At 46.0% G+C, this 23,605-nt stretch overlaps 1 long non-coding RNA gene and 1 pseudogene across 1 annotated transcript; both read right to left on the bottom strand.

Annotated features, from left to right (window-relative positions):
- Positions 1–45: 45 nt before the first annotated feature.
- Positions 46–4,214, bottom strand: LOC143859041 (flotillin-like protein 4 pseudogene; annotated as a pseudogene).
- Positions 4,215–4,426: 212 nt separating this feature from the next.
- Positions 4,427–7,582, bottom strand: LOC143859325 (uncharacterized). The gene is made up of 3 exons (XR_013239231.1): positions 7,430–7,582; positions 7,306–7,339; positions 4,427–5,111 (listed from the first exon to the last, which is right to left on the bottom strand). It is a non-coding gene; the product is annotated as an uncharacterized LOC143859325 (long non-coding RNA).
- Positions 7,583–23,605: the final 16,023 nt, after the last annotated feature.

The raw sequence follows: 23,605 nt of genomic DNA, 5'->3' as shown, positions 1-23,605 counted from the left end.
AAACTCTATAGTATGCCTATGTTAAAGAGACATATTTCTTGCGGCTAAGATCCATCCAACTGGGCTGATTGACACAATTTTCTTCAATACTTAATAAGCGTAAAAAGAGTAGCATTGATAAAAATACATAATTAATTAAAAACAAAATTAGCATCACACAAAATAAAATAAAATACGATAATTACACCCATTTTCGACACACATGAACCTTTTTTTTTGAAATGGCAGAAGTATATTATGAAAGGGAAGGGGACCAAGATGGACCGCACCCAAAATTACACGGAAAGAAAAAGAAAAAAGAAACAAAATAACAAAAAACAACATAATCAACTACGGAGGGAGAAAATCGAACCACTCCAACTCCAAACGGTCAACCCCACTTCTAGCCAACCCATCCGCCTCCCCATTAGCATTCACCTATTTATAATTTCATTTTAATTAGCTGATGAATTTTTTAGCGTCCCCATCCATGCCGGAGGAAGCATCCTTGTCTCCTCGTTCAATGTATTAAATAATGGTGGTAACATCTTATACACGCCTGCCACCTCATTCATACCACCACCCGCAATCTCACCACCATTGCCATTTGTCCAAACACTAATCTTTGGTTGTAATCCTTGTACAGCCCCAGCATTAATCTTCGCGATCTCTTGAAATAATCCCCCGTTGATCATCAAGTAATCCCTCAAACTGGCGTAATTTCCGTCCAAGGCCTTTAGCAATGTGTTAACATAGACGCCTGGTGCCTGCGCGAGTTCCACTAGTCCCTCTGCCTCCTTTTGCTTGGCGTAAAGCTCCCCTAAAGCCGCTTGTTGACGAGCGAAGAGGGCTGCCTCTGCGGCCACTCGCCGGCCGTCGGCCTCTTTCTCCTTCTCATAGAGCACTGCCTCAGCAGCCTTTTGTTTCTTATAGAGCTCCCAATTTGCCTCTTGCACCTGTTATTTTTTGTTTTGAAAAAAACCAAAAGATTAAGGGGGTATTTTGATACAAGTAAAAAGGGGGGCCTATAATGAAATAAAGTTTTTTAAAGCAAATAATATTTACAAGAAGAATGCTAAACTGAAGGGTGTGCTTACAAAAACCCAACTACAAGGGCGCCTCCATTGGACCATCTCACCAAACTGCATTTATTATTCATTTAATTTTATATTTTTTGGCCATTATAAATTCACTTTCATAGATGGTCCAATGGGGGCACCCTTGCAGGTGGTTTTTGCAAAGGGCACCCTTCAGTTTATCATTCCTCTATTGACAAATATAACATTAAGGCCTATTTTGAGGCCATTATCTATACTATCTACTTATACTTCTATACTTCACATAAATCAAAACTCTTACCTTTTAGAGAGAAATTATATGGTGTTGGGCCTTACAACAATAAGGCCCTTGTACGGTGGAGGTACCAACCACCCTTGATATTTAATCCAACAGCAGCTTCTTAAAAAGTGAGCTGTTGATATTTGCACTACGGAGTTTTAACAATTGCGTGCATAAACTCAGCTTCTCTTTTGAGAGCTTTTTTGTTTTTGGTTTTGGAAACTGTATTAAATTTTTATTGCTGTTTAAAATATAAAATACAAGCTGGGTTTGTGTAATTATCAGAACATGGTAGTGCCAACATCAGTAGCCTTCAAAAATTCCTAGGTATCTTAGTTATTCTTAAAAAGCTTTGGGAAAAAAAGGAATAAAAAGGTAAGAGGGGTGGTTGGGTAGAAAACGGGGTGGAAATATCATTTCCCTAATGCCCCTGTTTGGATTGCGGGGAGTTTTTGAAAAAGTTAAGAAGGGAAAAATAATTCTAAAATTTGTCACTTTTTTTTAAACACACACAAAAGATAACTTGAACTAGGGCTGCAACTCGGGTCGGGCAGGTCGGGTTTTGAAGAACCCAACCCTACCCGAGAAATATCTCTCGGGTCGGGTCGGGTTTTTTTCCGGAAAACCCACGAGTCCCAAACCCGGCCCTACCCATGATAAATCTCGGGTCGGGTTTTTTTACGTTGACGCAATTTTTTAAGGAAAACTCTTGTTTGGCAAGGCAACTCAACTCATAAGAAGTAGAAAAACTCAAGCATGGCAAACTAATAACTAGTCCAAAGAGAATAAATTGATGCATTACCAAGTGAAAATGATTATACTTATATGAGATAAACAACAAACTATTTAGTGCATTAACTATTTAGTTGAAACTTGAAGCCCTAGAGCTAAAGGGGGGAAACGAAGAGAAGATGGAAAGAGTCCCTGTGATTGCGTGCGTGCGTGAGTTTTACTTTTAAGTTTTCAGTTTTAAATTAACAAAGTTTTAGAAGAAAAAAAACATACTATAACTTAAGTAACTCGGGTCGGGTCGGGTCGGATCGGGCCCCTTCAAACCCGGCTCGACCCGAGATTCATGCGGGCTTTTGGATCGTAGACCCGGCTCGACTCGAGAACCGAGAAACATGAACCCAACCCAAGCTAATTTCGGGACGGGTCAATGCGGGTCGGGTTTTACCCCACCCAAGTTGCAGCCCTAACTTGAACCTACCCTATTCTACTTTTAGTGAGAGGGACATTCAATTTATGATGATAACCCTCTAAATTAACCACAATCATATTATTTCCCTCTAAATATTGGAAAGAAATAACTTTCCAAGAAAATACATTTCATCAGAAATGTTTTCCTCGCAATCCTTATAGAGCCTAATTTTATTCTTAAGCAAGGCCTAGGTTGGGAACAAGGGAAAACAAAAGGGGTTGGAATATCATTTTTCAATGATAAGATAACAAAATCATACATACCCTGGTCTCATACTCAACACTAGCCTTACTAAGTAACTCAGCCTTCAGCTTCTCTGTCCGAGTTAAAGCATTCCTCCTCTCCACCTCCCTCTGCAACTCAGCCTCTCTAATCGCCACCGCCTTTGCCACTTCAACCTCCGCCATCTGTGTCTGTTGGGACCACGAAGCCTTCTTAGTCGCCAACTCAGCATTTGCCTTTGCCACATCAGCATCCCACTCGTTCTCAAAAATCTTCACCTCGGCCTTCACCTTAATCTCCTCCTTCTTCCCCTCCCCTTGCCTTTTCGTCGAGAAAATCTTTGTCTCCGCATCGATCTTCGCCGCATTTTGCGTGGTCTGCCCCTCCCTTAGCTTAGACCCAATCTCCCCTTTCATCCTAGCCTCAGCCACATCCACCTTGGCTTGGTTCGCAGCTTCCATCTGGGTCGTTTGCCCCAAGTACGAAAAGTACTCATGGCCTTGAACATCCACAAGTTGCTTGACATTCGCGTTATAAATCAACAACAAATTGGTTCAATTCAAGTTGAACCTTCTCAAACACTTCTTGTTTAAAATCTTTGGTGCCTCTGAAGATTTCCTCCATTGTCATGGATGCGGCTAGGACGGGGGTCTCTCCTTCGATTACGCCTTGAACGAGCTCTTTGACGTGGTGGGATAGCTTGTCGTGGGACGACATGAGTTTGGCGTATTTGAGAAGGCTATCGAAGTCGTCTCCTCGTGGGCCGATGGTGAAGACGGCGGGGAGGAGGAAGGGGAGCTTCTCGGCGCTCATCGCTTGGACATTGAATGTGTAGTTTATGGGGGAGGAGATATAGAATACGGTGTAGGATTGGCCAGGGAGGATCCATGCTTTCTTGGCTAGTTTGATATCCTTAATTTTGTAGCCAGTGATTACTAAGTACTCAAGGCAACTTTGTACCACCACACCATGGTTAGAAAATGTGTGTGTGTGTGTGTGTGTGTGTGAGTGAGAGAGAGAGAGAGAGAGAGAGAGAGAGAGAGAGATGTGAAGAACGAGAAGAGGTGAGGGGATTATAAAGGAGGGAAGAAGGAGGTTTCGTTCTCTTCGTAGAATGAGAGACTAGAATGTTTATGTAGAGGTTGCTGTTGTGTGGTGGGCAAATTGAATGGGAAATGATTTTTTTTTTAATATACCTAGTTTACAATCTTTTAAAGGCTCTGTGGCTTTCAAAAGCCATTTCAAAACAAAAAATGAAATGATATGAGCATGACCAGGTTTTGATATTTGCACTAACTCATCTCGTCTTTCATTATTTAAAGAGCTGTCAAAGGTGATTAAAGTTCCCAAAAATCTTTCACAAAGCCAATTAAAAAAGAAAAGACAAGCTGGGTTTGTGCAGTTATTAAAAAATGGTCGTGATATCCTTTCCCAACAAAAAAAAAGGGCGGCCAGTGCACGAGACTACCGCCATTGCGGGGTCTGGGGAGGGCTAGATGTACGCACCAACGGTTTGGATCATCCTATGATGCGGGCCATACTGTACTTTTAATAAAGTGAGGAGTGCCCTCATCAAAAGACAGTAGTGCTGATAACCTTTCCCAAAAAAAAATGCATCTACCTAAAGCACATACTGTATTTTTTAACACATGAATTGTATTTACTCGTGTCTTATTCTAGTGAACACATGATTGGAATGTATGTACTTGGCAATTTATTGGATGCCCGTGCCTTTCGAAAGAAACAAAGCATTAGACACTTCAACAGGAACTTTTGCCTCCTCATGAGGCATTCAGCCAGACAAGTATATTAAAAACTCCCAAACACATACGATAATTGTGATGCAATCTAACACATGGATCACCAAACTTTCATGCGGACTTAACACCGTTGTCGATGTAGCTTACGAAGCTTTGTTCTTGCTAATCAAAACCTTGTGCCTTTCAAAATAAACAAGGCATTAGGTACATCAATTGAAACTTTTGCCTCTTCATGAGGCATTCAGCCAGACAAGGATATCAAAAACTCCCATACACATACGATAACTGTGATGCAATCTAACACATGGATCACCTAACTCTTCATGCGGACTTAACACCCTTGCCGATGTAGTCTACGAAGCTTTGTTCTTGTTAATCAAAACCGTGTGCCTTTCAAAATAAACAAGGCATTAGGTACATCAATTGGAACTTTTGCTTCTTCATAAGGCATTCAAGCACATTAAAATTCCCACATACAACCCATCCACCCATCTTTTTAAGCTCCTCCAAAGCCATACAAGTTCAAGTAGTCGTTGTGATGACCATCAACTATGCTTCCATGATTCCCAACGATGGAGTCCCACCAAGCATCCAATGTCACTGCAACACATCTGCAAAAACGCACACCAGTGATAGATAGCTCTCCGTCGCCAATGTCAATATATGCAGCTTTTTCTTCAACCACAATTACAGACATGTTACTTTCTGATTTCAGACTCAACCATGTCTCAAAAAATTCATTAAACACAGATTAAATAACTAGGAGGTAGCAAAAACCTAAACAGCATACACGCATAGGATGTGCTCTAGTTGCATTGTAATTCCATTTACCTGTTCATTTTCAATCATATAAGTCCTCAATAAAATGGTCATTAATTTTATTCACACCCAAGTTTCACTTTAACCACATTGTATATGAGCCAACCATGGGGCACTCATGCCAACCTTTTCATCATATCATGCAGTGAGAAACAACATGACAAACCCACTACTTATTTGTATTAGAGAAAAGGTCATTGAAGAACTTTTGTGTGAACAAAATATTCCTAATAGCATGTATCACTTAACAAGTGGCATCCTAAATGCTGGAACACAGATGAAGAAAATGAACATGTGAGGTCCATGTCGTTTTATCTAAAGTGTAGAGGCCCCATGCAGTGTCCACTAGTTAACTCAGTCTACTCCAGTACCCTTGCTCACTAACACATCAGGGACCTTTCGCATTTCAAATTACATTAAAACACATCCACAACTTGTGATGCTAATAGTAACACATCCTTAACATTAGGAAACATTCTAAGAAAGGATAATTTATGCATCAGTCAAAACTACTGCACTAACCGATGTGATCGTATCATTCATATCACTGACTAAATACATAGTCTCCGATATCAAACTAGGGTTTGAAGTGCACCAAGTCACCAAGAATGTGGTTGGTTGCTCCAGTCCATGAGGAACTTGATGAGATTGCAGGCAAAATGTTAGCTGGAGAGAGTGCAAGGATACGAAGCCAACAAAGTGTCACGGTTGTCCAAACAAGCCTCCTAATATCGGCACATGAATCCAACGGAAGCCCAAAACAATAATACAATAACTATTGGCTGTGAAATTACAAAAATAGCCCTTGACGCACAAGTGTGTGTGTGTGTGTGTTTAGAGATTTTATTACGAGTCAATAAACCTTGTAATCAAGATGGTCTTACGACCCAGATGGTCAATACAAGGAATTAGTCTTACAGAAATGTAGGGGACGCAGTGAACCATATCTCTCGGTGGGGAAGAAAATCAAAAAGCTCTACGCGCTCTCTTGCAACATCAACCCTAGCTAACATGTCGGCCTCTGAATTTACAGATTTTCTAACATGCTGGAAGGAGATAGAAGAAGCCCCACCCGCTCTTGAATCTTTTCTATCCACTGGGCAATTCTCCAGGGATGAGGGTGACTTCCCTTGAACCATCTGATGGCATTGAAGGAGTCGCCCTTCACAATTGTACGATCCAACAGCTTACTGCCGATTATTCTAATCCCAAATAGAATCTTCTTAACATCCGCTTCATTTGAATCTGCAATCCCAATAGGATCCGAGAATGTCCACCTTGTCGCTCCATTATCGTCTCTAAGAAGATCCTCAACTCCTGTTGACCAGGGATTCCCCCATGTTGGACCCATCAAAGTTCAGTTTCAGCCCATTTGGGCCAGGGGTTCACATTCCCCCCAATGGGACAACCACCTGTTCAGTACTAGCACAAATCTCTTTCCACACTTACCCAGGATATAGTTAAAGGGAGAACCTTTGAGAAGATAAATTAGGGGCTTTTAAAGAACTCTTCTGAATACCCAATAATTCCTTTCCTTCCATAAAACCCATAAGGTATCTAGATGCAACTTGTTCCATGGATGCACATATGCATGTGTGAAATACAGATTACATGTAATAGCCAATCAACAAGCTCTGCTTTTAATTTATGTATCAATGTAAAGGAGTAAACCCACGTATAAGGATGCCTTGCAGTTAAACATTTTCTTAGTTTCTAGTTTCCACATGCTGAGCGAGCAAAAATATAAACCCATAATTCCCTTTCTCCTCAATCACAAACGGAAACGTAAAACCACGATCTTCAAACTCTATCATAAAGTAAAACTAAGTAAAATTACCCTTTACTTTAACGTCAAGATAGAAATCCCCAAAGAAAAACAAACTCCAAACCCTAGAGAAGTAAAATCAGAAACTCCAAACCCTAGCCCGATAATTTAAGAATAGAATCACTGGAAAAAAAAAAAAAAAAGTAAATTTACAGGCATACCTAAATCGGCTCCTGCGAGAATGGAACAGGAGTCCTAGACGAAAATAAAAATGTCGCAAATTAGAAAATAATGAATGAAAAATAGGAAAAGAAAGAAGAAAATGGGAAAGCAAAATCGTCGAACCTGTAAACCCTAGCTTCGGAGAAAAACCCTCAGGATGGAGAGAGACTATAAGAACGGCAGCGATCCTTTGATTTTCGTTGGACGGCTTGGATTTAGAGAGAGAGACTATGGTAATACTAATCTGGGCTTTGAGGTTAGTTACCTTAATGGGCCCATGCTTCTGGATCGTAAAATAGATTGGGCTTCAGCCCATTTCTAGGCCCAAAGTTGCGTGGAAAATTATGAGTGCAACTCGGGCCGGGTTACAACCCTTGTCCAACTTGAGGTAAGAATGCTTCAACCCTAACCCAACTCAACTCAACCCAACCCAACCCAAATCTAGGTTTGAGGAGGGTTAACCCTAACCCAACTTGCCTTTTAAGATCTCAACCCTAACCTAACCTTTTTAACTTGGGTAAGGTTGGGTTCGGGTTGGCACCGTACAAAAAAAGGGAAAAAATACAAAAACCTTTTTGTTTCCTTAGAATGGCAGAACTTTGCAAGAAAAAGAGATCTGGGGTCTGGCTTGGGTCAAGTGAACTAGCCTAAGGCCTAAACCTTAACCCAACTCAGAATTAAATCTGGAATATTGTGTCTACCACTTACTCAATGGGGTGCACACTTCTTTCTTGCACGAAGACTTCAGAGGCAGCTAATGTAGTCAATTTGTTCTTTCATGAAGTAGCTCGCTTGGATCGTGACACTAAGTTTCTTAGTCATTTTGGTAGACTCTATGGAGGAGGTTCGATGCATTCCTATAGTGCCATCAGCACTTTCCACCCACAAACTTATGGTCAAATAGAGATTGCAACAAGCCTGAACTATGGGATCTGTCTCTTGCTCAGGCTGGGTTTGGTTACAATAGTACTGTGAATAGGTCCATAGGAAAGTCACATTTTCATATTGCATACTGATAGATGCCAAGACATCCATTAGATTTGGCTAATGACTCGTTGCCCACTGGTGCTAATACAACAAAGGAATGTTTGGTTGATACAATCTAAGGAATTCAGATAGATGCTATGAAGCAACATGAAGACTCTTTAATACCAAGTACTAAAAAGCCACAGGTAAGTACGAACAACTTAAGGTGTTCAAAGATGGTGACATGGTGATGGTCCACCAAACAAAAAACTGAAGGTGTTCAAAGAGGGTGACATGGTGATGGTCCACCTTAAGGAGCGTTTCCTATGGGTACTGATGCAGGCGGCGTTGAGGAAGCGTAATCAAATCTTTAAGATCTGTCCAGATTTGGCTAGATATTAACTGGATCTATGCAAAGATATGTACATTGTGGCTTTATATAGAACAAGAGCAAGAAAGAAACTGAAAATGCTTAAATTTGGAATGTTTTTGGAAAAATCTTACAAATTTGAAATTGATGTGCTGTAATGAGCTGATCTAATGCTGAATTCTCCAACGCTCTTACATGATTATTCAAGCAAGTGTCACAGGAAGAATTCTAGAAACTTATAGACATATCTAGAATAACGTAGAAGATTTCGGAATGACCAAGAATGTTCTAAACATCTCTAGAATTATGAAGGGTACTCTAGAATCTTCTAGACCCTCTAGAATTATGTAGATTATTCTAGAACCTTCTAGAACTTGGTAGAAGGGTAGAAGGCTGTAGAAGTGGGAGTGTGTAAATATTCTAGAAGTGTGTTAGACATTTTGTAAAGAATATGCTTGAAATATCTAAGAATAATCAAGAGAAATAAGTATGTAGAAAGGGATCTAGAATGATCCCTCAATGCCTATAAAAGGGGAAGAGCCCCTCATTTGTAAACTACCTCAGAAAGTTGTAAGCTTTCTTCAAGTAATAGAAGCTCTCCTGCTTAACATTGTGTGTGTTCTCTTTGTCTAAGTGTTGCTCTAGTTGGGTAGAAGGCTGACTTGTGCTAAGCATTGGGGTGCTAAGTACAAGTGTCGCACGGTTTTAGCTAACGAAATTGCTAAGCCCGTGACACAGGGGAATGCAAGTGTTTAAATCCTCCAGTGATTGCGAACTGATCTCGATCATTGCGTGTTCTTGTATTCATCAAGGAATGATAGATGAGATCTAGAAAAAGGGTATTACACTAGCCTACAATTCCATTTTCTCAAAGAACATATACAATAATAAAGAAGAGCCGCCAACTCTCTCTCTCTCTCTCTCTCTCTCTCTCTCTCTCTCTCCAAATAAGAGCAACTCTCTAATCTCACAAATCTCAAAATCAGAGTCTAAGTGAAAAATGAGGTGAGATGGGCTTTATGTAGATAGCCCTTACAACTTCTCTCAACCAACATAACTACCAATGGTAAAAAAGACTAAGAATGACATGTTTATAATTAACAAAAGACTAACAAGGAGTAGAGGCATATGGATACCGATATGCAACTGGAATACCTTTTTCAGGGTATCAATATGGGCAAGGTGCTTCTTTTTCGACTTGGTTGACCAAATCTCTCACCGGAGATGGTTCAGCTAATAGCCAAGATGATGTGCCCATCAGGTACCTTCACAAATTGAAGAACAAGAAATATGGACCCTATAAGATACTGAAGAAAATCAATGACAACGCCTATGTGGTCTATCTTCCTGATGACAAGTCAATTTCCTCCAACTTAAACGCTGCTAATCTGTATGAGTACACCTTGCACTTGAGTAATCAGGACTAAACTCGAGGACAAGATTCATTCAAGTACGTCTTGTGGGCGTGTCGTGTATTGAAACAGATTTTCATTGAATAAGAATTGCTTATTTAGTTTTTCCTTGTGGATTCAAGTTTTTCTTTCCAAGGGACAGTGATCTTACCTTTTGCTGCTTCCTCTACACCAAATATTGATTATTGAATGAAGTACGTCTTGTGGTGATTGGGGCCATTGATATGGTGGGCCACTTATTGCCTTTGGTATAATGTATGACCAAGATTGGTTTCACTTTGGATAGGTATTCAAATTGCATGTATGGAGGTGTACACATCCATGGTACAATTTTGGGGGAAATTTTGTTAAATCATGTGGTGTTTTGCCCTATTCTTCCAAGGAAAAATATGGATGAGTAATAGTACACTGGCGTGAACTACTTTTTCAATGATCCCATACCATTCATAAGTTTATCTCTACAACAGGAATAGGCCGTGCCCCTAAAAAGCTCTCTACTGGGTGAATGATTTCAGCACTCCATTGTTTTGATAAGATGCACGAAGCTGCTCTTCGGACAGCCCTTTAAATAATGTACGACTATCAAAACATTGCAGTTTTGATATCAAATATAGGAAATTCCTCCAATCCAAATAGGGCATGTTTGGCAACCATGACAAAATATTTCTAATTTTTTTAGTAATAGATTTTATATGGTGTGTCCCGTATTTTTCAAAAGGTACTGTTAGACCTAAAATCGGTAACAGGTACAGCAGTGATGTAAGAGCTGAGCTGGATGACTAGGGGAGCTGAGTCCTGAAGGACCGAGGTGAACGAGGAGTGAGGTGGTCGAGAGAGAGAGTCCTGCTATGAGGGCTGAGTCCTGCACAAGGCAAGCGAGGTCAGAAGACCAGACCGGGTTTTACTCCGGACAGGCCCTTCGACACTCAAGTCAGTATGAGCAGGAGTGAAGGGGAGATGTCTAAGAGTTTAGGGAGAGAAGGGATTTTCGCATTACCCATTGGTTTGAGCTTTGAATCCCTTTTTATAGGGAAAACCTGGTGAGGTGTCCTGGACAGGTGTCCAGGACAGATGGCGGCCTGTAAGAGGCTGGAGTTCACCTACTCCAGTACAGGTGGCAGGCTGTGAGTGGCTGGAGTTCACCTACTCTGGGACAGGTGGCAGGCTGTGAGTGGCTGGAATTCACCTGCTCTGGGACAGGTGGCAGCCTGTGAGTGGCTGGAGTTTTTACACCCCATCAGTTGCCCCCCAGTTTTCCAAGTCATTGAGTGACTTGGGAAAGTGTGGTTGATCGCTTATCTGGATGGACAGGTGTTGTGTGGAAGTGAATCGGAGGGTTCAGTCTGGAGGTCCAGTCCGGAGTCCAGCTGGAAGTGGAGTCCGGAGATCCAGTCCGGAGTCCGGCTGGAAGTGGAGTCCGGAGTCCGGCTGGAAGTGGAGTCCGGAGATCCAGTCCGGAGTTCGGCTGGAAGTGGAGTCCGGAGGTCCAGTCCGGAGTTCGGCTGGAAGTGGAGTCCGGAGTCCGGCTGGAAGTGGAGTCCGGAGGTCCAGTCCGGAGTCCGGCTGGAAGTGGAGTCCGAAGTCCGGCTGGAAGTGGAGTCCGGAGGTCCAGTCCGGAGTCCGGCTGGAAGTTGAGTCCGGAGGTCCAGTCCAGAGTCCGGCTGGAAGTGGAGTCCGGAGGTCCAGTCCGGAGTCCGGCTGGAGGTCCAGTCCGGAGTCCGGCTGGAAGTTGAGTCCGGAGGTCCAGTCCGGAGTCCGGCTGGAAGTGGAGTCCGGAGGTCCAGTCCGGAGTCCGGCTGGAAGTTGAGTCCGGAGTCCGGCTGGAAGTTGAGTCCGGATGTGGACTCATTTTTGTCGTCTAGCGGCCAGTCCGGTTCGGACCGGACTGGTTTTTGTCGTTTTGTTGAAACGCGTTATATCCAGTTCGGATTTTCCCGGACTCATTTTTGTCGTCTAGCGGCCAGTCCGGTTCGGACTGGACTGGTTTTTGTCGTTTTGTTGAAACGCCTTATATCCAGTTCGGATTTTCCCGGACTGATTTTTGTCGTCTTGCGGCCAGTCCGGTTCGGACCGGACTGGTTTTTGTCGTTTTGCTGAAACGCGTTATATCCAGTTCGGATTTTCCCGGACTGATTTTTGTCGTCTAGCGGCCAGTCCGGTTCGGACCGGACTGGTTTTTGTCGTTTTGTTGAAACGCGTTATATCCAGTTCGGATTTTCCCGGACTGATTTTTGTCGTCTTGCGGTCAGTCCGGTTCGGACCGGACTGGTTTTTGTCGTTTTGTTGAAACGCGTTATATCCAGTTCGGATTTAAAGATCCAGTACGGAGTACGGAGCATGGAGTGCGGAGCATGTAGTACGGAGCATGGAGTGCGGAGCATGTAGTACGGAGCGGAGATGTGAATTTTCATGCACGTAGGGACACGCGCGTGCTTGATCGTATTTTTTTGAGTGGGAGAATGTGTCCGTCATAAATATGGGACACGTGGCGCCATTCGAGTGTCCTCGAGATGCGTGCGTCGTATTTAATGCCCCACCGCCTCTGAAAAGCTATAAAAGGAGGTTTTACCCCCTTTCATTCTTTACTTTTTACTTTTCATCTTTTCTTCTTTTTCTTGCTCTGGGAGCTTCGACTTCTCAGTTCTCAGTTCGCAGTTCGCAGTTCCCAGTTCGCAGTTCGAGTTGCGCAAGGACTTGACGAGTCCACTCACCGGTATTCCTCTCAGCCCTTCTCTTTACTACATGTCTGATAGTAGTTCGAGTTCCGAGTCCGGTACGGAGTCCTCCACTAGCAGTAGTTCAGAATTTAGGCCGCCGCAGGAGCCTGTAATGGCTAGGACGTCCGCTAGAGTAGATCTTGTAGATAGTGACGACGAAGGGGACAAGGAGGAGGTGTTTTTAGACTTAAACGCCACTCCACTCCCCACTGTTAGTCTCTCCCGAGCAGAAGGGAGTGTTGAAAGTGACGTTGCTGAGGCGTCTACAACATTCCCTCCTGGTCAGGCGGTGGAGGTAGTCGCTAGAGCGCGGATGGATGCCAACCCAAAATACAACCTGCGAGCTCTAGTCGAAGAGAACTACCTCACCAGGTCCATGCTAGGCGACATTAGGAATAAGTACTGTGTGCCTCCAAGATTTGAACTGAAGGCAGCTATAGAGGGAGACAGAGCCTGTAACGAGAGTCGAGATCTCTGTATTTATGAGGAGTCGATGAGGGCGGGACTCCGATTTCCTCTGCACCCATTCTTCGCAGCGGTGCTTCGATACTACGGACTGGCCCCAGCTCAAGTAGCTCCGAACTCATGGAGACTACTGACTGGGTTCTTGTATCTTGTCCACGGCCGGTTAGAGAGGAGAGTGAGCTTGTCGCTGTTCCGTGCTTGTGCACATCTGAAGAGGCATAAGGAAGGGGGCTGGATCTACATCAGCCAGCGCCCTGAACTCAAAATCATCACCGGTATCCCCTCGTCAATACATTCATGGAAGAATAGGTTCTTCTATGTCGAGGATAAGGAGGTCAGTGAGCCCTGGCCTGTCCCTCTAGTGTGGGACACTCCGGACACTTCCAAATTAAGTCGAAAGCCGCTCCTCGAGAGTGAGGACAAAGAGACTTTCGCCTTGATGCGGAAGGAGATTGAGCAATCAGGCCTTATCCGCTGTGCAGAGTTCTCAGGAGAGGAGGTGCTAGTTGGACTGGGCGTGAGTGCCGCGACTCCAGAACGTATGTAGCTAGACTTGTCTTTTAAAATATGTTTACTTTTATATGCTTGCTTCTGACTGCTTGCTTGTCTGGCAGAAATGAAGAAACAATCGACTGTCGAGAAGATAAGACAGGGAGCCCAGCCACGGGCACAGGAGGGTGCTGCACAGGCACAACAGGAGTGCCAGAAGAGAAAGGCGACTGTACTGGGGAGTCCGGCCCCGTCACAGGGCACTCCACCCCCATCCCAGAGGCCCAAGACTACGGTGAAGCTAATAGGCCCCTTTGCTCAGGGCGGTGGCTCTTCTAAGTCCGGTGGTGCTTCTACCGGAACCGGTTATGGGGCTCGTCCTCCTACGGGGCTTAGTGAGCACGTCTTTCGACCCAATTGGGCCGTTCTGAAGGATGACACTGCCCTAGGCGAGAGCCGAGTAGCAGCAGAGCTCATGAGCAAGTGTTTGCTGCGGAAGGACAAGCAACAGATCCTTCACGAGCCGCCAGCTACAGGAGAGGAGGCTGTGCTATCCTCAGCTTACCAGGTAAGGAAGTGGTGATCCGTTTGCTAACTTTCTGCCCATTTCTTCCTTTCACCATACTGATGCATGTTTCTTTCTTCAGATCTTGCTTTACTATAATGACCTCAAGGAGAAGAGTAAGAAGTTCTCCCAAGCCATTACTGCATCTGAAGAGGTGAACGGAAAGTTGGCCGCTGAGGTGCAGGAGCTTCAAACGAGCATCGGGCGAGTAGAGAGGAGAAGGGGTTGTTGAAGGAGGATCTGGCCGCAGAGAAGAAGAAACTGGTCAAGGCTGCTGAAGCCATGGAGGCTCAAAGAGGAAGAGCCACTGAGAGGCAGGAGAAGGCAGTGAAGGAGGCCACAGAGGCGAAACAGGCTGAACTTTTCAGCCTGTCGAGCGAGGCTTATAGTCTTGGATACTACGACTGCCTCCAGGAGCTCCAGGCCTGCAATCTAAACTTATTGATGCAGAACATGACTCTCCCTGCCAGGCCGAAGGTTACTGATGAGGAGCCAGATGCTCCTGCTGACATCACCTCTCTTCCAGATGCTTAGTATTATTTTTTTTGTTTGTTTGTTTTGACCTCTTTTTGTAATGGTCCTTGAGACCCTACAGCTCTTACCAGCCTTTTTAAAGTGAATTTTGTAATGGCCCTCGAGGCCCCACATATTCTGATCAATGAAATCACATGTCTGTCTCTGATACTTCTCAACTGAGTGATTTGCTTGACTGTGTCTTTTTAATTTTGATAACCTGGGACTGAGGCTGTTGATAGTCGAATTGTGACGAACTGGTCTTTTAACAAGTACCCAAGTTCAGGAACAACAAGTACCTAAGTTTTGTGAACTGGGTTTCCAGTAAGTACCCAAGTTTTGTGAACTGGGTTTCCAGTGAGTACCCAAGTTTAAGAACTGGGTTTCCAGTGAGTACCCAAGTTTAAGAACTGGGTTTCCAGTGAGTACCCAAGTTTAAGAACTGGGTTTCCAGTGAGTACCCAAGTTTTGTGAACTGGGTTTCGAGTGAGTACCCAAGTTTTGTGAACTGGGTTTCCAGTGAGTACCCAAGTTTTGTGAACTGGGTTTCCAGTGAGTACCCAAGTTTAAGAACTGGGTTTCCAGTGAGTACCCAAGTTTTGTGAACTGGGTTTCCAGTGAGTACCCAAGTTTTGTGAACTGGGTTTCCAGTGAGTACCCAAGTTTTGTGAACTGGGTTTCCAGTGAGTACCCAAGTTTAAGAACTGGGTTTCCAGTGAGTACCCAAGTTTTGTGAACTGGGTTTCCAGAGAGTAAGAGTGAAACAAAGTCTGCAAAAAAGATTATTTATTTATAACAACAAATTGACAAATTTACAAAGTCACCTTTTTACGCTGCACATTTTGTCTATTGATAATATCTCCTGAGATTTTTGGAGTTCCAGGCGTGAGGTAATAAGTGCTCTTCCAGTGTCTCCAGTTTATAGCTTCCTGGCCGGATAACTTCTTTCACTCGATATGGCCCTTCCCAAGTCGGGGAGAGTTTCCCGACTTTCGTCGGTTGGGAGACGGCTGCCTTTCTCAGGACTAAATCTCCTGTCCTGAATTCTCTGGGGCGAATCTTGGAGTTGTGATAATTTGATACCCTCTGCTTATAAGCGGCGACCCGGATTCGAGATTCTTCCCGGATTTCTTCTAGTAAGTCGAGGTCGGCACGGAGCCCGTCGCCGTTAAGCTGCTCGTTGAAGCTGGTGATTCGAGGAGACGGAGCGCCTATATCGACTGGTATCACAGCCTCAGTACCAAAGGAAAGGTTGAATGGCGATTCACCAGTCGTCGTGCGAGGAGTAGTGCGGTAAGCCCACAGAACGTGATAGAGCTCATCTGCCCAACGGCCAGCTTTCTCGTCCAGCCTCTTCTTTATCCCCTGGAGCAGGATTCTATTAGTTACTTCCGTTTGCCCATTGGTCTGGGGGTGTGCAACCGAAGTGAATCTCTGTTCAATTTTTAGGTCCGAGCAGAACTTTCGAAAGTTCCGGCAGTCGAACTGTTTGCCGTTGTCTGTGATCAAGATACGGGGAATCCCAAATCTACAGACTACTGCCTTCCAGAAGAAGTTCTGCACATTCTGCTCAGTGATCTGGGCCAGAGGTTCTGCCTCCACCCACTTAGTGAAATAGTCGATCGCCACTACCACGAACATGCGCTTTCCAGAGGCCGGTGGGAAAGGGCCTAGGATGTCCATCCCCCATACTGCAAAGGGAAGCGGACTAATAATTGGAGCCATTGCTACGGCAGGCTGGTGGATGGTAGGAGAGAACTTCTGACACTTCTCACACCTTTTAACCAGATCCAGGGCATTCTGCCTGATAGTAGGCCAATACAGTCCTCTGAGCAGCACCTTTATCGCCAGGGCTTTGCCCCCCAGATGTTCTCCGCAAATTCCTTCATGAGTCTCTTGTAGTGCATACGCGGCGTCCCTCGGCCTCAGACACTTCAGATATGGGAGAGTATATGACCTTTTGTATAGATTGTCACCACTGAGGGAGAATCGGGCAGCTCTCTGTATCACCTTACGAGCTTCTTTCTTATCCTCCGGGAGTCTAGCATCGCGCAGATAACCCACGATCTCATCCATCCAGCACGGCTCATCTTCCACCTGCATGACTTCCATGGCTTTACTGTCGATGCTGGACCTCTGTAGAAACTCCATGTGTATGCTTCCGAGAGTGGTATATCCAGAGGCAGCCAGTTTTGACAGCACGTCAGCTTTGGCATTCTCCGTTCTTGGCACTCTGATGACCTCGAAACTTGCAAACCGGCTGGAAAGTTGGCGAACCTTGGCAAGGTACTTAATCATACGCTCGTCTCGGGCTTCGTAGACACCTTGGATCTGGTTTGCTACTAGCTGCGAGTCGCAGTATGCTTTTAATTTTTGGGCGCCGGTCTGAATTGCTAGGCTCATTCCGGCAAGGAGGGCCTCATATTCCGCCTCATTATTTGATGCACGGAACCCGAATCTCAGGGCGTAATCCGCAGTGAACTCATCAGGCCCAGTGAGGATGAGGCCAGCTCCACAGCCGTTTTTATTTGAAGATCCGTCGACATATACTTCCCAAGTTGGTGTGCTGGTTATGGAGTCCTGTCCGGCTGAAGGTGGCCTGATTTCTGTCCGAATTTCCTCTGTCATACGCTCTTCAGGGACTACTTTCTCTATAACTGGAGGCTGCAATGCTTCAGGGTCGACGACCTGCTGGGGGATAGTGCACTCTGCTACAAAATCTGCCAGTACTTGGGCCTTGATAGCTGGCCTGGGTGCGTACTGAATATCGAACTCGCTTAGCTCTACAGCCCATTTCACAAGTCGCCCGGAGATATCTGGTCGATGGAGAACTTGTCGAAGTGGCTGATCAGTCAAGACCTTTACAGTGTGAGCTTGGAAGTACGGCCTTAACTTCCTGGCGGCCATTACCAGCGCGTAAGCCAATTTCTCGACCCGCTGGTACCTTGTTTCTGCGTCGTGAAGAACCTTGCTAACATAATAAATTGGTTTTTGCTGGCGGTGCTCTTCACGGACGAGTACAGCTGCCAGAGCCGTGGAGCTGATGGAGAGATACAAAAATAGCTCCTCGCCCGGCTCCGGCTTTGTTAATAATGGCGGAGAGGACAAATATCTTTTTAGTTCTTCGAATGCGACCTGGCATTCTTCCGTCCAGGGCGCGGTCTTGAGTCCCTTGACCGCGCTGAAAAAGGGGAGGCACCTTTCCGCTGATTTGGAGATAAAGCGACCCAACGCTGCTATCATTCCTGTGAGCCGCTGGACTTCCCTGATGGTTTTTGGGGCAGTAAGCTCCATGACGGCTCTGATCTTTTCTGGATTTGCTTCTATCCCTCGCTGGCTCACCATGAATCCTAAGAACTTCCCCGAGCTGACACCAAATGTGCACTTGGTGGGGTTAAGTTTCATGTTGTGCTTCTTCAGGACCTGGAATGTTTCTCTGAGATCAGACGCATGATCCTGCGCACTCCGATTTTTGACCAGCATATCGTCTACATAGACTTCCATGTTACGGCCGATCTGGTTCTGAAAAAGTTTGTTCACAAGCCTTTGGTGAGTGGCTCCGGCATTTTTGAGGCCGAAGGGCATAACTCGGTAGCAGTAAGTCCCTTGATCTGTGACGAAGGAGGTCTTTGGTATATCCGACTCGTACATCCTGATCTGATTGTATCCGGAGAAGGCGTCCATGAAGCTCAACAGTTCATGACCCGCTGTGGCGTCAATGAGTTGGTCGATCTTCGGGAGTGGATAGCTGTCCTTAGGACAAGCCTTATTCAGATCGGTGAAGTCGACGCAGGTCCTCCATTTCCCATTAGTCTTCTTGACTAGGACTACGTTTGCCAACCAGTCCGGGTATCGAATCTCGCGAATGAAGTCAGCCTTCAGAAGCCTCTCCACTTCTTCTTTTATTGCCTGCCGCCTTTCGAAGGCGAAATGTCGTCTCTTCTGCTTCACCGGTCTGCAGGTTGAATCAACACCGAGCCTGTGTGTGCTGATCTCTGGATCAATGCCGGGCATATCGGCGGGAACCCATGCAAAGACATCTGCATTGTCCTGGAGAAAGTTGGTGAGCTGGTGCTGAATGTCGGTGCTGAGGGAGGAACCGATCAGAGCGACTTTCTCACTGTCCTCTGGGCACAGTGGGATGGAGAGGAGGTCTTCAGCAGGTTGAGTCCCTCTGAGCTCGTCCCTTACATCGAGCAGTTCAATTGGCAGTGACTCAACTGCATTTTTGCCTTTAAGTGCCGTTGCGTAGCACTCTCTGGATTGAGGCTGATCCCCTCGAACTTCCCCCACACCATTTGGGGTTATGAACTTCATTTTTTGGTGGTAGGCCGAGGCTACTGCACGGATGAGGTTCTGGCCAGGCCGTCCCAAGATAGCATTATAGACCGAAGTGGCCCTTACTACCAGAAAGTTGACCATGGCGAAAGCTTGACAAGGTGGATCTCCGACAAGAACAGGGAGCTCGATCTGCCCCACCACTTTCACGACCTCTCCGGAGAAGCCAAATAAATCTGAGTTTGCCGTCTTCAGACGGTCGTCGCCTATCATCATTTTCTCAAAGGCGTGGTAGTATAGAATGTCCGCCGAACTCCCATTGTCTACGAGGATTTTCTTCACCTCCCAGTTGGCGACGAGCATGGTTAAAACCAGTGCATCGTCGTGGGGCAGGATAAGATTATCCAGATCTGCATCTGAGAAGGAGATCTCATTCTCCGTTCTCGTCTTTTTGCTGGTTGTGTGCACGGCGTTAACTCGCCGTGCATATGCTTTGCGGGCGGTAGAAGAGGTGCCCCCAGCTGCAGGCCCACCCATAATTGTACCGATGACCCCCCTTGGCTGAGGTTGGGGTGCCTCAGGCTGCGCATTGCCCAGCTGAGGAGTTTTGTCCCGAGCAGGGGGCTGCTGTGATCTTCGAGAGCTGCGGCCCTGGGGGCTCTTTCCTCTGCGCTCTTGGTTGCGGCCGTCAGTTCGGATATACTTTTTCAAATAGCCCCGGCTGATGAGTTGTTCAATTTCCTGCTTGAGTTGCCAACAATCATCTGTGTCGTGGCCGTGGTCCTTGTGGAACCGGCAGTACTTTGAGGGATCTCTCCTGTTTCCCTTGGAGATCATTCTAGCAGGCCACTTCACGAACTCTTCTTCGCTGATCGCCGCCAGTATGTGCTTTCTGGAGGTGTTGAGAGGCGTGAAGTTTTCTTCTCTTCTCTGAGGAGGCGGAGACTTCTCTCTCCTGGGAGGTTTATCCTCCCTGCGCTGCTTAGGGAGATTCTTCTCTTCAGAGGTTATCCTCCGATTTGAATTAAGAGCTGCCAGTGTTTCTTCCACCGTTATGTACTCTTCTGCCCCGGCCATAAGATCCGCTAGTGAGTGCGGATTTTGTCGAGCCACCGCTCAACGGAATTCATTAGACCTGGCGCCTGCGAGGAGCACATTCATTGCTGCTGAGGGATCTAGATTTGGCACTTGAAGTGCCTCCCTGTTGAATCGGCGGACGAACACCTTCAGAGGCTCGTTGTCGTCCTGTCGCAAGGCCATCAGGGAAGCTGTTGTTTTCCTTGGCCTGCGGCTGCTCATGAAGTGGCGGACAAGATCCTCTCCAAAATCATCAAAATTGTTGATGGAGTTCGGTTTGATCCTGGAATACCAGTCTCTTGCTACGCCAGTTAGCGTCGTTGGAAACGCTCTGCAAAGAAAGCCATCGGAAGCTCCGTGCAGGAGCATAATTGTTCTGAACGTCTCCAAGTGGTCCACGGGGTCTGTAGTGCCGTCATACTGAGGGACGGCGGGCATTTTAAACCCTCTGGGTGCTGGGGCACCCAGAACATCATCAGTGAATGGCGTCCTACTTGAGAACGCCCTGGAGACGGGCCGGCTCTGGTCCTTCGCCAGTTCCTCTATCCGATGGTCCATCTCCTCCATTCTCTGTAGCAGCGGATCCGTCCTGTGGTCCAAGGACCTGATCCTTTCCACAGACTGGCTCGCCGCGGAGCCGGATTGGCTCTCCCGACTCATACGACGAGGTCGAGGTTTCGCCGGTGGCGCACGATCTTGATGAGCTCGGCGCCTCTGTGCGGAGGGGGACCGCGACCTTTCACGGTGATGAGGCTCTGTTTGGGCATGCCTCGTCGTGGGGTGAGGGACTTGTCTGGTGGAATGATGAGTTCGGCCCTCACCATGGTGTGATGACTCTCCCCTGTGGACGTCTGGCCTTCCTTGGACAGATCGCGGAGCCTCTGGGGGAGGTTGAGGGGGCAGTTGAAGTAGTTGCTGGTACTGCCCAACGAGGGCTGTCATCTGCTGGAATAGAGCTTGAACCTGCTCCGGGGTGGGCAAGGGATTCAGATGTTCTGAGCGAGCCGGGCTCTGCTCTGCTGTAGCAGAAGCTGCTACTACTAGTGATGCAATTCGCTCGCTCCGGGTCCTGCGGGGTAGCGCGGTTTGAGTAGTCCGCGCCCGCGCAGTAGGCATCCGCGTACTCTTGCGTCCTGCCATTTTTGTGAGTGGGATGTGTAAAGACAGCTTTTAGTTATGGGGTCCCACGGATGGCGCCAATCTGTTAGACCTAAAATCGGTAACAGGTACAGCAGTGATGTAAGAGCTGAGCTGGATGACTAGGGGAGCTGAGTCCTGAAGGACCGGGGTGAACGAGGAGTGAGGTGGTCGAGAGAGAGAGTCCTGCTATGAGGGCTGAGTCCTGCACAAGGCAAGCGAGGTCAGAAGACCAGACCGGGTTTTACTCCGGACAGGCCCTTCGACACTCAAGTCAGTATGAGCAGGAGTGAAGGGGAGATGTCTAAGAGTTTAGGGAAAGAAGGGATTTTCGCATTACCCATTGGTTTGAGCTTTGAATCCCTTTTTATAGGGAAAACCTGGTGAGGTGTCCTGGACAGGTGTCCAGGACAGATGGCGGCCTGTAAGAGGCTGGAGATCACCTACTCCAGTACAGGTGGCAGGCTGTGAGTGGCTGGAGTTCACCTACTCTGGGACAGGTGGCAGCCTGTGAGTGGCTGGAATTCACCTGCTCTGGGACAGGTGGCAGCCTGTGAGTGGCTGGAATTCACCTGCTCTGGGACAGGTGGCAGCCTGTGAGTGGCTGGAGTTTTTACACCCCATCAGGTACTTTCCGGCCCACTTCATAGGATGATTCAAATTTTTGATTTGTTGAGCCACAATATGAATAGGTTTTGCTCTAAAAATCATTTCTGCAGGATGATCATATCTCTACAATCTATAGACTGCACACTACGGAATGGTTTTTATTTACACTGTGGCCCAATAAATGAACGGTTCGGATCATCTTATGGAGTGGGCCGTATAGTAAGATTTGAAAAAAAAATACGGCTATATATAGACATATGGCTACTGTTACTTTGCATTATTTTATTATTCCACGATATCACCCGAAGAAAAATGATCCCAATCATTAATAGGGGTGCAACTCGAGTCGGGTTGAGGCCAACCCGACCCCGACCCGAGCAACCATTTACTCAACCTGAACATGAATCCAACCCGAGTTCAACCCGACCCAACCTGAGATTTTAAGCTTAGAAAAATAAAAAATTATTAAAAATGTCGGGTTTCACTTGGGTCTGGTTGCTCAAGCCTGCAACCTAAACCCAGCCCAGACTCAACCCAACACGACTTTTTTTTCCCTGGTTGAACCCGACCCGAGTTGCACCCCTAATATTCATTTATGGGCCTTAAGGAAGGAGTGATAGTAATATCTGGTAATGAGTTTTTATCTGGTGTAAGCCCATATAGTCCGGTATATTTCAAAAGGTACTGTACAGATTACACCACACGATGATCCAAACTACCCATGTGATGGACCACAATGCGAATAGGATGTGCCCAAAAAAATGATTTCCATAGGATGATCCTAGCCCTCTGTTCTATAGAGGAACCGGATAATATGGAAACCTGTATAGATCAGAGGGTTGGGATCCTCCTATGGAAATGAGTTTTCTGGGAACAACGTATTTACATTGTGGCCCATCAAACGGACGGATTGGCTCATCTTATGGAGTAATCTGTACAGTACTTTTTCAAAAAATACTGCACTATACTGGCTTACACCATACAAAAGCTGGTAATTGAAATGAGCACCTTTCATTTGGAGGATTTGCTAGGGACAGTTGCAGAAGGCATTTCGCGGATGGCTGTTGCATGTGAAAGCAGCCACACGTGCTCAGATTTTGTCTTATTAATTTAATTCATACAAGGAAGCCCTAATTGCGTACCATGTAGGCATGAATTGGAAGACTCCGATGTACGGTCCAATTTGAAATGGATCGTGAAGCACTTTTAATAGGGGTGCAACTCGGGTCAGATTGGGTCGGGTTGAGGCCTCACCCCGACCCTACCCGATTTCCAACCCGGCTGGGTTCAACCCGACCCAACCGACCCAACCCGATTTGCAATTTCCTCAACCCGACCCAACCCGATTTCCAAAATCGGGTTGGATCGGATCTGGTTGACCCGATTTGATGGTACCAACGGTTGACCACCTCAACTGAAGCCGGGTTGTTTTGGATTTTATGAACCAACAGTGAGTCACCAATAATCACTTTTTGACTCACAATCGGTTCTCAAAATCCAAAACAAACAGGGACTAACAATTAACAAAGGGAAATGTTACCCGCACTACTATATTTTGATGATCACACTCCTCACTTTATTAAAGTACCGCACCATAAGATTATCCAAACCGTCCATTGTGGACTGTGGTGACTATTTCAATGTTGAAAAAGAAAAACACATACAGAAGATGGAACCCAAATTCGGGTATCGGGTCGGGTT

Source organism: Tasmannia lanceolata, unplaced genomic scaffold (assembly GCF_043159265.1).
Source record: "Tasmannia lanceolata isolate RefF3 unplaced genomic scaffold, GAP_Taslan_0.1 ptg000029l, whole genome shotgun sequence".
NCBI classification, from domain to species: domain Eukaryota; kingdom Viridiplantae; phylum Streptophyta; class Magnoliopsida; order Canellales; family Winteraceae; genus Tasmannia; species Tasmannia lanceolata.
This window is presented reverse-complemented; position numbering and strand designations above follow the sequence as displayed.